We start from the raw sequence: 13,680 nt of genomic DNA, 5'->3' as shown, positions 1-13,680 counted from the left end.
TGGTAGAGGGATTGGATGAAGGGGTTAGTAGCCCCAAGGATGGATGTTTAGGCCTACCAGGGGGTAGCGGGACTGGTTAACCCCTTCATTACCGTAGCGGTATTAACCGCTAAGGTAATGAAAGGGTTAACACCACTCACAACCCCCGCAAGACCTAAACACCCACCAATGGCCAAATACCATCTTCACCCACCCCCTCTACCCACAATAAACATGGCACTGGTAGTTAACCCCTTCATTGCCTTAGCGGTTAGCCGCTAAGGTAATGCAGTTGCCTGTAAATGCATTTTTATTGCATGGGATTCATGCCGGGGGTCTCAGGTGCTGATATTAATGGGTATCAGCTCCGGAGACCCCCGGCATCAATCCAATATAGGAAAGGGGCATTTTTTTTCCTAAGTTCTCTCTCGCCGCCTTCTCAGCAGGTTCTCCCCAGCCTCATGCCAACTTTACCTGGCATGAGGATTTGGGGAGAAACTCGCCATTCCAGAACCGCGATAAACTAATCGAGGCAACTAGAATTGCACGAGTTTCAGAACCTGCCGATAGGAGACTTATCGCCAATCGAGTCACCCGGCGATCTGTTTTGGACGGCTGCTAAAATTGGCGATTCATGCCTTTGTCGCCCACTTATCGAGGCTTACAGAATAGCAGTAGGCATTTTGGCCGAAAAGGCCTCGATAAGTGGGTTATCGTGGCTTATAGAATCGGCCCCCCTGTCTCTGATGTTGACTTCTCTGTTATCATTGAAACAAACTTCCACAAAAGGAGTCATTTTTAGTTGGAGCAGCAGGTACGTCCTTTAAACCTGGCCAGATACCCTCTTCTTCTATATCTGTTACATCCAGAGCCGGGCGATATTTTTTTTTTTTTTTTCGGTGAAGTTAGCTAATCTGGAAAGTTTAGCCAACAAAAATTTACATGACCCTTTTATCCTGCCATTTTCGCACACATTTGAGTGATCTTGGCAAAAATTGGGAGCAATGTGACCGTTTGGCCAAAAATGTGAGAAATGTGAAAGTTAAGAGAAATTCGCCATGAAATAGGTAAAGCCCCATCACATATCTCAAGTTGCATTCATTTTATATTTCAGTTTTTCTCTTCATTGTTGCTCATTGCCACCAACACTGCTTTTTAATGTACTCCTACTAACAACCAGGAGACACCGCAGTTTTAGCCGGAGAAGATGATGGACAATGAGATCCATGATGTCACATTTGAGCTGGCACTGCCAACAGGGAGGTCTCCGCAGGTGTTTACCTCGGTGCCTGGGGGAAGGAAAGTTTGTCTTAAACCGAGAGTCAGAAACAAGTGTCAAAATGTAGCACTCAGATTTCAAACCCCTGGGTCCTCATTAAGCACAGAAAGGAGGCCAAGGTATCTAGCACTGGAACCATCTTATTTGATATTGTCCTTCTGCTTCTCCACAAGTCTAATGACTGGCACGACCTGCCTCAGACTGGCACGGTCTGACCTCACTTCCTATTTCAAGTGGTTTAAGTAGCTGACAGAAAGGTGCAATGATTTCCCAGTGTACTCGAGTAAGATACAGTAAGTACCCCCTATCCCTATCTCATGGAAGACTAGGTGAGTTGGTTCTGCTCATGGAGTCAATGAAGCATATAAAAGGATGGAATTCCACCTTGTTACAACCTGTTGGTTCTGTGGATGACTGGCAGATTACACTTGCAGCTGTTACAGTATTCTCCATGCTGCTGCCGAAAATGAGATTGTATATGCCACGGCAGGCATCTCATGTTTCAGAAATGTATGTTTCATTAAGTTGATGGTGTATGCACAAAATCTCCAAGTCATAATGCACAGATAATCTTTGCACCATTTTCTGAAATGAGGAAGCCCGGGAGGAGAGGTCCAGAGGGGTCCGCCATTTTGAAATTACATTCTTCAGTCTTTCCAAGAGATTGACACCAGTATGCTTCTCAGTGAAGCCAGTAACATATAAAGCAGCTTGCCTATGAATGATCTCTATTTTAACCCTATGGCAGTAGCCAGAAATGATGATGAAGACAAAGTAGGACATGGCTGTCATTTAGTCCTTAGTTTGTCCACTTGTCCTCATATGGATAGTTGGTTGAATTTTATTTTTGGCGAGCTGACTTTGCCGTGCAGCTGGAATTTATTTTCTAGAGAGATTATAACTGTATGGAATTTGGCATCAAGAACACATCAGCTTCCACTAACCTGCGGAGGCCTACTGAATTAGTAGTGGATATAGGAGGCAGATCCAATGCTAACATAGCAGCCATGCCTCTAGGGATCTGCTGTGCAGCAGGGAGTCTGGGGCCAAACTTCATTAGTCTTTCCAAACACTGTTTGTGACAGTTTTATTGTTTGTGACCAATATAGTAAAGTTGGGAGAGATCCTCTGTGGAGACTCAGGAACAGTCTAGCTGCGGTTCAGACTAACCGGGAGTTGGGAGTGATGGAAGTCGGATTAGCAAAACCCAAAGTGGCTGAGCCCTACTGTAAATAAGATGATGAGATGGCAGCTCCCTCACCCAAGACAGTTCTGTGCAATGTGTGAGAATTCTACTGTCCAACACGTCAAAGGGAAATCTGAAAGGAAATGAATGGAGAACTCTTCACCTTCCATTGACTTGCATTGGGATGGGGCCATTTTTATTAGTGGCAGATAACAATGGCAGATAACAATGGCACATCAGAGGGTCTCCCTGATATCTAGGCAGAGCTGGCCACTGCAGTGTGCACACTTTCTCATACAGTATATACTAAGTGATCTCGGAAGGATGGAACATTTTCATTCTGCTCACTGATATCTGGCGCCCTCTTGTGGTGACAGACTATTTAAACATCGTGGGTCACTGTGTCTCAAGGCAAAGGAAAGTTTGCTTTGACGCACTGCAGCGCTGTTTGATCCCAGTGACATTGTTAATCAGGTTTCTTACACCTGTCACAGACTGTTGGTGTAAGAGGCGACATCTCAGACCTGGCTTAATAATATGCTCCTAAAGGAGAGGAATAATAATACGCAGAACGACCGAGAATCTCTCGTCTCACAAAACGGTTCTCTCATTTTAAGGTTGGATTGTATCATTCATACAGATTTATTTTGAGTGATTTAATTTGATCTGGAAATCTGTCAGGAAATACTGCAGCGTTCCCAACCTTATGGGTAACTTTGGGATTACGCATATAATTGCAGACAGATACAATGAGTACTTCAGTATTGGGTGAGACCTTTTTTATTTGGACTAACAATTGGTATTATAAGACGCGCTTGTGAGAGTTCTCCTCTCTTGCTCAGTTCAGCGATACTGATTTACCTGAGGAAGAGAAAAAACTCAAAAGCTTGTTTTAAAATATCAATTGTTAGTTCAAATTTAAAAAGTATCACCTAATACTGAAGTACTTATATCTGTCGGCACTATCGCAGCTGGACTAACACGGCTGTTTATACTTAATTCAGATAGATATACAAACAGAGACAGGGACAAATAGTCATATACTGGGGGGGGGGGGGAGAGCCGGGACTGCCGTCCCAGGCCCAGTCGGTCGGCGCTGAAATTTGGGCCTGGACAGAGGTCGGGCCCAACATCCGCGTCGGACTGCCAGGCCGGGGCCTTGGCTGCCGGGCCCAAGCTCCCTCCAGCGGCGGTCCGGCCATCACTAAAGCCCCACTGCCGCGTGCGCCCCAGTCGGCGCCAGAAATTGGGCCAGCCCAGAAGTCGTGACCAACTTCCGCATCTGCCTACGGGATCGGTGTGGAACCAGAGGCCTCCCCCCAAGGTAAGGGGTGGGTGGGTGTGTGTGTGTGTGTGTGTGTCTGTATTGGGGGAGGTCGGGTCATTGTGTGTGTGTGTGTGTGTGTGTGTGTGTGTGTGTGTGTGTGTGTGTGTGTGTGTGTGTGTGTGTGTGTGTGTGTGTGTGTGTGTGTGTGTTTGTGTGTATTGGGGGAGGGGATCATTGTGTGAGGAATGGGGACATGGGGGTTATTGAGTGTGAGGAATGGGGCTTGATTGTGGGGAGGGGGTATTATTGAGTGTCGGAGGGGAACTGGGGGTCAATGTGTAGGGAGCGGGTGTTATTGGGGGAGAGGTGGAGGTCATTGAGTGTGGGGGTTATTGAGTGTGGGTAGAGGTGGTGGATGGAGTGTGGGCAGGGGAGGTAGTGGGTTATTGAGTGAGGCGGAGAGAGGATAAGAGGGGGGAGTGTGGGAGGTTAGGGTGTGAGGGAGGGAGAGAGGTTGGCGAGGGAGGAGGAGATGTGTGAGGGAGAGGCAGGGGTTGGAGGGAGGGAGGAGAGGCGGGGGTGTTCAGGAACAAAGGAAACCCTTTAGTTTTTCACCATATTTTATATATTTCTCGCTCAATCCCCATGAAAATGTGCCCAATTATAGGTCTGTGATGTAGACTGTCTACATTGTGCTTCTTATATAGTGTTAACCAACTGACGATAACTACATTGATGTCACTACGAGAAATAGGAGTTTTTCCTGCGCAGCTCGTAAATGTGTTAAACTGTTATAATCTAATCTGAAACACTAAGATTATTATAAAGAGTGTGTTCAAAATGACCTGCTTCTGCAGAAACCCGCTCCCAAAGACGAGATCGCCGCTGTCTGACTGCATCATCGATAACGCGCTGACCCAACTGCTCCCACTCCTGACCCAGCTGCTCCCGCTCCTGACCCAGCTGCTCCCGCTCCTGACCCAGCTGCTCCCGCTCCTGACCCAGCTGCTCCCGCTCCTGACCGATACGTTCTTTTACAAATCCCTTTTTTTTAGTCCTCCTAGGGACCGTCCTTTATCGGGAAACATTTTCTGTGAGCGTTCTGGGCCACAATTCTTGCTCTGTCTCGAGCACTATATAACGCTCTTACCTTTGCTAAACACCATTTTGTAACCATACACTTGATGAGGTCATCACGCCGTCGCCAATTCCAAAGAATATTTATTAGATTATCAAATAATTCTAACCTGTGATAATCTCCTGCGACAGTCCTAGAATTACTCACATTTTCATGAACATTGAGTGATTTGTCTGCACGATCTAACGAGAAATAAAAGGATTCCCGTTGTTTCCGCACAGAGTACTTTTCTCATTCTTTATTGAGTCTCCTAATTATTTATGCATGTGTCAATTAAAGATGGGGAATATAAGAGTATGAAGTTTTATCTTGTGATGTCCCCTGACGAAGCACACATTGAGGTCATACTGTGGTTACACTCACACGGTGATGCTACAGAATATTGGCGCTTGGCACTAGGTGTCCAGAGACCGCAGCATGCCCGGTCCTACGCAGAATGACATCATTGGGATGTGGCGGTTTCCCGATGTGCCGATCGCCGTTTTTCAAATTAAGCTGCAAATTAAAGATGCCGTTAGTTTTGTAGCGATACAATTCTACTTACTGACCTCTGGGGTACCTATTTTGTTTTCTATTTGTCATTTGGAAACTCCAGTGGGGAGGATGCCACGTGGGAAACGTGGATTGCTCACTTTGCAAAACGTGGCAAAGGGGAATGTGTGTCTGACTGTCATGGGAGACCAGGGAAATTCACCGGGATCAAGCGCAAGTTCAAATCTCCCCTGGGATCGGCAGCGAGCTTTTTTCTGGGGTTTCTCCGGCAAAGCCTCGGGGCACACCGCTTACACCAGCACCGACTAGAGTTACCACCTCTTCGGGTGTGACCCGAAGTCTCATGGTTTAAGCCTGCCATCTCCGGGCTCAGGGTTTCATTATGATTCCTCAGGGCCACCGACGGGGGTGTGTGGAACAACTGCCTGTCTCCCCGGGCTGCTGTCTCCCCGGTCTGCTTTCTCCCCGGGCTGCTGTCTCCCCGGTCTGCTGTCTCCCCAGTCTGCTGTCTCCCCGGGCTGCTGTCTCCCCGGTCTGCTGTCTCCCCGGGCTGATGCTGCCTCTGCTGCTCTCTGCTGGTGTGGGGCCGCCACTGCACACACATAACATATTTTCTCTAACTGTGCACGCAATGTCTTGTATATAATGTATACCCTGCTCATTTATGTAACTGTATTTGTAACCATGTATTATTTGTCTTAACTCTGTGCCCAGGACATACTTGAAAACGATAGGTAACTCTCAATGTATTACTTCCTGGTAAAATATTTTATAAATAAATAAATAATGCCTCCTCCCCCTGAGTGTTTACCCCGCCCCAGTTTGCAGCAGCTCCCACACAGACAGGCCTGGAGCGCCCATATAAATATCTGGAGCCTGCTGCCCAAACTGGATGAACTAAGGGCATTGTGCCTAATGCATAAACCCAAAGCCATCGTTCTCACAGAAACAAGACTAACCCCTAAAACTCTCGATGCAAATATCGCCATTCCGGGATACTCCATTTCTAGGAAAGATAGGTCACAGAGAGGAGGAGGGGTGTTATTTATATTGCAGACGCCTTACAATTTACGCTACTAAATTGCCCACCCTCTTTTGAAATCCTAGTTGGCAAAATTTGCCTTCCCTTTTCTAAGCCCATCCTGATTGCTGGCATCTACTGCCCCCCTAAAGCCCCTCTACAGTCCCTGACAGATATCACCCAGTTTCTTGACTCAATTTCCTCTTTGAATGAGAAGAGTGAGTTGCTAGTACTTGGAGATTTCAACTACAATTGGCTCGACCCTTATCCTTATCCAATTGGCTCGACCCTTATAAAATCCTTATACAACTCAAGTCACTTAACCTAATGCAACCAATTTCCCAACACACACGGACAAACCTGAAATCTCACAACCATTCCTTGCTAGACTGGATTCTCTCCTCTAATCCCAGCAGAATCCAATCCTCTGGCATCCTTCCTGATATTTTCAGTGACCATGCAATAGTGTACTGTGTAAGGAAAATTAAACCGCCCCATTCAAGCCCTAAAGTTCTCCTCAAAAGAACATGTAGAAACTTTAAGCCACAACAGTTTCTGGATGACCTTACCAGCTGCCCTTGGTACAGAATCGACTTAATTCCCGACCCTGATTCTGCGCTCGACTATTTCCAATCCGAGTTCTTAAAACTCTGCGATACCCATGCTCCACTACGCAAAATAAGGGTACGGGGGGCCACCTTCCATGGGTTACACCTGACCTTATTGCACTCTACCATCTTAGGGATGCCTTGTGGAAAAGCTACAAAGTAACTGGCACTACCAAGGATCTCAATCACTACAGATGCCTGCGGAATATATGCACAAGGCAAACAAGGCACGCAAAAGCACAATATTACTCTGACAATCTTCGCTAGAATACATTAATCCCAGCTAACTTCTGGAATGTTATCAACAATATATTCCAGCCTTCTAACCATCAACAACCAAGTAATATCACTAAGGGGGATATTACTCTGACAAACCCCACTGACATTGCATATGCATTCAATGATTACTTTGTGGGGTGTGCTACTAACTTATTAGGGAAATCAACCCAAACCACAAACATGAATCTCATCCTGGGAGTATCCCTACAGTCCCACCCCTCCCAACACTGCTCACAATTTTCAATTTGTCCCAGTATCTAAAGAGGAGATTATGCAAGCGCTCCCCAAATTAAAACTAAGCAGCCAATGCGGACCTGACTTACTGCAATCTAAGTTCCTAAGACTTGGTCCCCCAGCCATTGCCAAACCTATTGCTTCCATAGTCAACTCTATCCTGTCTGCAGGCCATATCAATAAGACCTGGAAAACTGCTAGAATTGTCCCAATCTTCAAAAGTGGGGACAAAAACACTGTCTCAAACTACAGGCCATTCTCACTTCTCCTAATACTATCCAAAGTCATGGAAAAATGTGTCCACTCCCAATTAAGTGATTACTATACCAAGACAAATTTCCCTAGCCAATTCCAATCTGACTTTCGCCCCAAACACTCCACCGTAACTACCCTGCTAAAAGTTTGCAATGAAATCCAGTGTGGAATGGAACGGGGACAACTCACTGGTGCAATATTCCTAGATTTTGCAAAGGTTTTTGATACTGTTGATCATGCTATCCTGCTTAACAAACTCAAGTGCTCGGAATGAATAGGGAAGCATGCTTTAAACTGGTTTCAATTTATAAATAAATAAAAGATGAGTCGCAATAAGGTGGATACCTCCATTAAAACCGGGTATCCATCAGGACGGATAGGGGCTGGGCTTAAACATTATTGCCCCTACTGTCACAATACCTACCTACAGTAGCTACCTACCGGAGAGCTGCGTACGCAGAAGGATGCTTTCTTTGTTCATCTACTAAAATATTCCCAGATCAAAGCAAATCAAGTGAATACAAACTCCACAATGTCCCTCTTGAAAATATCCCCTACAACAAAAATGTGCAATGTTAGTAAAAGACCGTATCCCTATTTTGTGAGAAACTTGCCAACAAATCATCCGTTGCCATAAAAAGGTAAATAATTATTATATTTATAACCCAGATTTTTTCTTTGAGCAACAATTTTCTGTGTCCCCTGTAACTGCCTCTTTTGGGGGATTTTGGTGGGCGCCTAAATTCTTTCTCGCTTACTGCCCCCCACTTCTGGAATGCACTTCCCTTGGATATCCAACAAGCACCCTCTCTCCCATCTTTAAGACCCATCTTAAAACTCACCTCTTTAATGGAACGTAGGGGTAGCTCTGCTGGCTGCCTCATATGTATTTACCATAACAGCCTCCCTACTGTCTCTGTAAGTTCTCCCTACTTAGCAATTCAATTGTAAGCTCTTCAGGGCAGGGACTCCTATTTTCTACTCTTATGTTGAAGCCCTATGCTGTCACGTGTATTACTGCTGTAAAGTGCCATGTACATTGATGGCGCTATATAAATAAAAAAAATATACAATAATACAAATAATGAATGTTGATGATGTGAACACGTTTCTCCACTAGAGGTCAGTGTTGTACTTCAGTACATTTCAGCGGCCCTGTAACCCGCCTCTCCAAGCAACGGCATTTGCAATGGGTTCATATGGCTCAATTAACAAAAGTCTATAGTTTAAAAGTAACAGGTACTGTTCCTGTTAGAGACAACTCAAATATACCATTAAAACAAGTAAAAAAAAGATACAGAGATTAAAGTCTTTAGTTATTTGTGTATATATCACATAGTCACGGCGGGGGACGAGGATCTCGTTGTGTCACTGTATACAGGCCTCTCCGTTATGTCGAAGGGACGGCTCTCCGGCCCGTGTTTTGGCTTCATGCCCTTTCCCTGCAGAGCATTCCATTGGTTTACGCTCGGATACTTCAGCTATTTACAAGAAGAGCTGTGTTTGGACGTGTTAATGCATGGGGTGGGCAACTCCAGTCTTCAAGGGCCACCAACTGGTCAGGTTTTAAGGATATCCCTGCTTCAGCACAGGTGCCTCGATCAGTGGCTCAGCCTGCGACTGCAGTGTGCAGAAGCAGGGATATCCCGAAAACCTGACCCGTTGTGGCCCTTGAGGACTGGAGTTGCCCACCCCTGGGTTAATGCCACGCTTACTGTATGTATAAATCAGTATTCTGCTCACAGTACCTCAGATAAGGGTAATTACCATATATAATAGTGTGTGTGTGTGTGTGTGTGTGTGTGTGTGTGTGTGTGTGTGTGTGTGTGTGTGTGTGTGTGTGTGTGTGTGTACATTGCACTCTTACAGTACGCACAGAAACACAGTAATCTATATATCCAGTGTCCTCCAAATACCATATTTAATGTTCCTCTAGTGACTTTCTAGGAACCTGCTGACATAAGAAGTTAGACATCTGGTTACAAAACAACAGGTGAAATTACACAAAGTGTTGGGGGGGGGGGCTTTCCCTCCAATTCCCCCCCCCCCCCTCCTCCTTTATCCCTCTCTGGCGAATCTCCCTCCTGCTCCTTTTGCGCAGTAATTGCCTCTTTCTGGAGATTCTGCCGCATTCCAGTGGAATTTTACTTGCATTTCACACAGTAATGTTTCCGTAGTTGGGTGTTTGGGGGGAATTATCTGTGCGTTTCTTGTAAATTAATTTTCAGGTGCAAAATACAGAAATTGATCAGATTCACATTTGCCCCAAGGGCCATTATCCCATCTCATTAGGGGGCACTGACCCCCGCACCCAGCTTTATTCCACACTTACCGTGCTCGCATTGACCCCCACCCTCAGCATTGACCCCTGAACCCAGCATTGACCCGTATACTCAGCATTGACCCCCCACCCCCAGCATTGACCCGCATGCCCAGCATTGATCCCACCCCCAGCATTGACCCGCATACCCAGCATTCACCCCCACCCCCAGCATTGCCCCGCATGCCCAGCATTGACCCGCATACCCAGCATTCACCCCCAGCATTGCCCCGCATGCCCAGCATTGACCCGTATACCCAGCATTGACCCGCATACCCAGCATTGATCCCCATGCCCAGCATTGACTTCTGTGCCCATAATTAACCCCTTGTACCCACCATTGATCCCCCGCGGCCACCATTAACCCCCACACCAAGCACAAGAGGGATTAAATGGGAGCGACGTGGGATTTTGGCCTAGTGGCCTTTGTGCAATGTTTGTACTACAAAGCCTGTTCGGCAGTGAACCGGTTAAATTATTATTCCTATCATGCCGGAAAACCGCCGCTTTCAGCACAACCCACGCGGTAATTACTCGGCGGGAGCCAGGGGATAAGGTCAGAGGGCAAACTGCAGATGTAAGAGAAGCGAATCCCTGCGCCACAGAGCTGACAGTCTACGTATAACGTTAAAGCCGTAACACTGACCCAAGCTCAATGGGGGGGGGCACTAGTGTCCACCAAGGGGTTAAGCCCGTGACAGCTCTGCGTCACCGAGAGAATTTTTCCGTGTCAGGCGAGTAATTCGTCCATCTGTCCCTGAACGGAAGCGGGAGGCATCTGCAAGTTATATGTAACAGATACCTCAAGAAAGTTTGCAAACTCATTATCAGCGGCAGCTCCCTCCTCCCCCTCAGCCTGTATCACTCTGGGTCATTCCCAGCTGTTGTTATGGGCTTAAGCCTCAGTTTAAACTGACAGCTGCAGGGAGCAGGGAAAGTGAAAGCTGCTAACTCCCGTCAGGAGTCGCCTGTTTCATAACAATGCGAGAGACAAGGCCGCAGAAATCACCCTAATTAAGATAACTGCCAGGCCTCTGCTAAACCCTAATTGACCTTATTTCTGCTCCCTGCTGAGCCGCAAGGTCCTGTTGAGTATGTGGGCTTTGAATGGCAAACCAGAACGCTGACAAATGTGTCCATAAGTGCGGGCGTGTCGGACAGAGAGAGCGCGAGATCATTTTGCATGTGTATGTCCTTTATTTATATCGCGCCATTCATGTGCATAGCGCTTCACAGCAGTAATACACGTGACAATCATATAAATAACAAATAACACATAATGGGAATAAGCGCTTCAGACATAAAAGTAACATTTAGGAAAATGAGTCCCTGCCCCGAAGAGCTTACAATCCAATTGTTAGGAAGAATGTACAGAGACCGTAAGAGGGTGTTCAGGTAAGTGCATCTGGTTTATGTATGAGGTGTAAAGTATCAGCCACGGAGCTACTCATATGCTTCGTTAGAATGCCCCACTGCAGGGAAGGGGTTAATACACAGGGAACCGTGCAGGCACAAAGAGACCCTTTGTAAGAAGAGTTTACATCTTAATCTCAAGGGCATAGAGCACAGAGATTTGTAGTGGTTTTCCCTAATAATAACTTCATTTCATATAACACATTTCTCCCAAAGGGACTCAAAGCGCTTCCCAATTACAGTACAGCGCACAGTACGCAGCACATAGGAATTTTCCAGGCACAGCCCCTGCCCAGGTGAGCTTACACTCTATGAGGCACAGGGAGATAAAGTGACTTGCCCAAGGTCACAAAGAGGCGACACCAGGAATTGAACCAGGTTCCCCTCATTCACGGTCCGTGTCAGTTTCAGAGTCCATGTCTCTACTCAATGAGCCACTCAATCATTGTGCAAATTGTGCAAATTGTGCAAATTGTGCAAATTGTGCAAATTGTACATACAGTACTTTGTACGTGGCTACAGGGAGTGTTCACAAGTAGTGCACCATGTAACCATCTTAATGGGGTTAACTGGGGGGTGGGAGGAGATATGAAATGTCAGCTCTTGTTTCTCATACCCAACTCTGGTGTTATTCCCACCCAATAACAGGGCTTTTTCCTGGTTGAGTTTAACACCAGAGTGCAGGTACCGTACGACTTGGATAACAAACAATTATTTTCCCTTCTTCTGGGAAAGCCAGATGGGTCTGGGACGGGAGACACACCAAGACTTAATAATATCCCGTTATTAAATAGCGTGCCGTTATTTCCCTCTCCGTAGGTTAACGGAGCTTGGTGAATCTGGGCCCAAAGGGTTTACTCAACAAAATGCCATAGTGCCGATTCGGCACATGGAAGGTCCCCCTGACTTGAATGGGACTTTCTGTGCCGTAATGCCCACTGTGCCCTATTGCACCATATTGAATAAGCCTCCAAGTGTCATGCTGAGAGCGGGAGAAGAGGGAGGAGCAGGTGGGGACAGACAGGTGCTTTCGCCAGTGAAAATATTCAAGCGGGAAATGAAAAAGTGACAGCAGGTCTGAGAAGTGGAGCCAAATGTGTGAGTGGGGAGGAGGCTGTGATCTGTCCCGGAGGTTGTGCAATGCAGCTATATTAATCTTGGCGAAGTGTAAATTTGTTACAGGTTGTGATACCACTTAGTGGACCAACAAGAGAGGTTGTAATAGGTGTAATTACATAGAAATTAGTGGCAGGTAAGGACCACTTAGCTCGATTAGCCAGCCCACTTTCCTAAGTGGCTCTAAAGACCCCCTTTGGAATCGTGTAGCAGAGCTCACTGGGAACGGATATGGGGCAGCGGGTGTTATGATTCCTAAGATTACGCTGAATGATTCAGAGAGAAAGGAATCTGGTGCAGCATGGGGAGGAGAGCGTGGACATTCTCAGATACTCCATCACTCTACGGGAAATAGGGAGACTTACCATTATCTTCCACAGCGACCTGTCCCCCGTTACATTCAATTGTGTGGTCTATTCCATATACAGTATCACTGCATCCAATGCAGATTTATGCACAATATCATTGATACATTGTATTGAGAATAACCTGCATATTCCATCGCAGCCTTCCCAAATATACCAGCAGCCATTTTCTTATATCCCAGGTCACCAACTACGTCAGGAAGGTCTCACCCCAAAACGTAACAGGCTCGTTTAGGATTCTTATTACCACTATGGGCTCAGAATGATCTCCTACTGACAAAAAGACCTTGTAAGGACACAGTTACACCTTAACTTAGCTATTTGCAGTAGATAATGGTAGCTATTTGGCTTGTTTTGTCCGCCAACTTTCCCTCCTTGCTATAAAATCGTCCATTCTACCAGATCTAAGAACTCGATTAGATACTTGTAACACTTGCACTTTTATTGTATTTTTCAATACATACTCTTCCTCCTTGGTGCGTTTCTTTGCCCTTTTCTCTCTCGATTAGATACTTCCATGCCCAATAAAGCTCCCTTATTGATTGGACATTTGTTCATTCTTTGACTGTATCTGTTCTCACTGATGGAAGGCGGTTCAATGTATCTACTACTGTTTAACGCGAGTAATACGTGTTCTGAGTCCACTTCACTGTCAAATCACGAGACTGTAGCCTGTTGTGAATACATTTTGGTGAAAAGGTGGAGCGATTGTAATAATAGTAATTGTT

Source organism: Ascaphus truei, chromosome 11 (genome assembly GCF_040206685.1).
Source record: "Ascaphus truei isolate aAscTru1 chromosome 11, aAscTru1.hap1, whole genome shotgun sequence".
NCBI classification, from domain to species: domain Eukaryota; kingdom Metazoa; phylum Chordata; class Amphibia; order Anura; family Ascaphidae; genus Ascaphus; species Ascaphus truei.
This window is presented reverse-complemented; position numbering follows the sequence as displayed.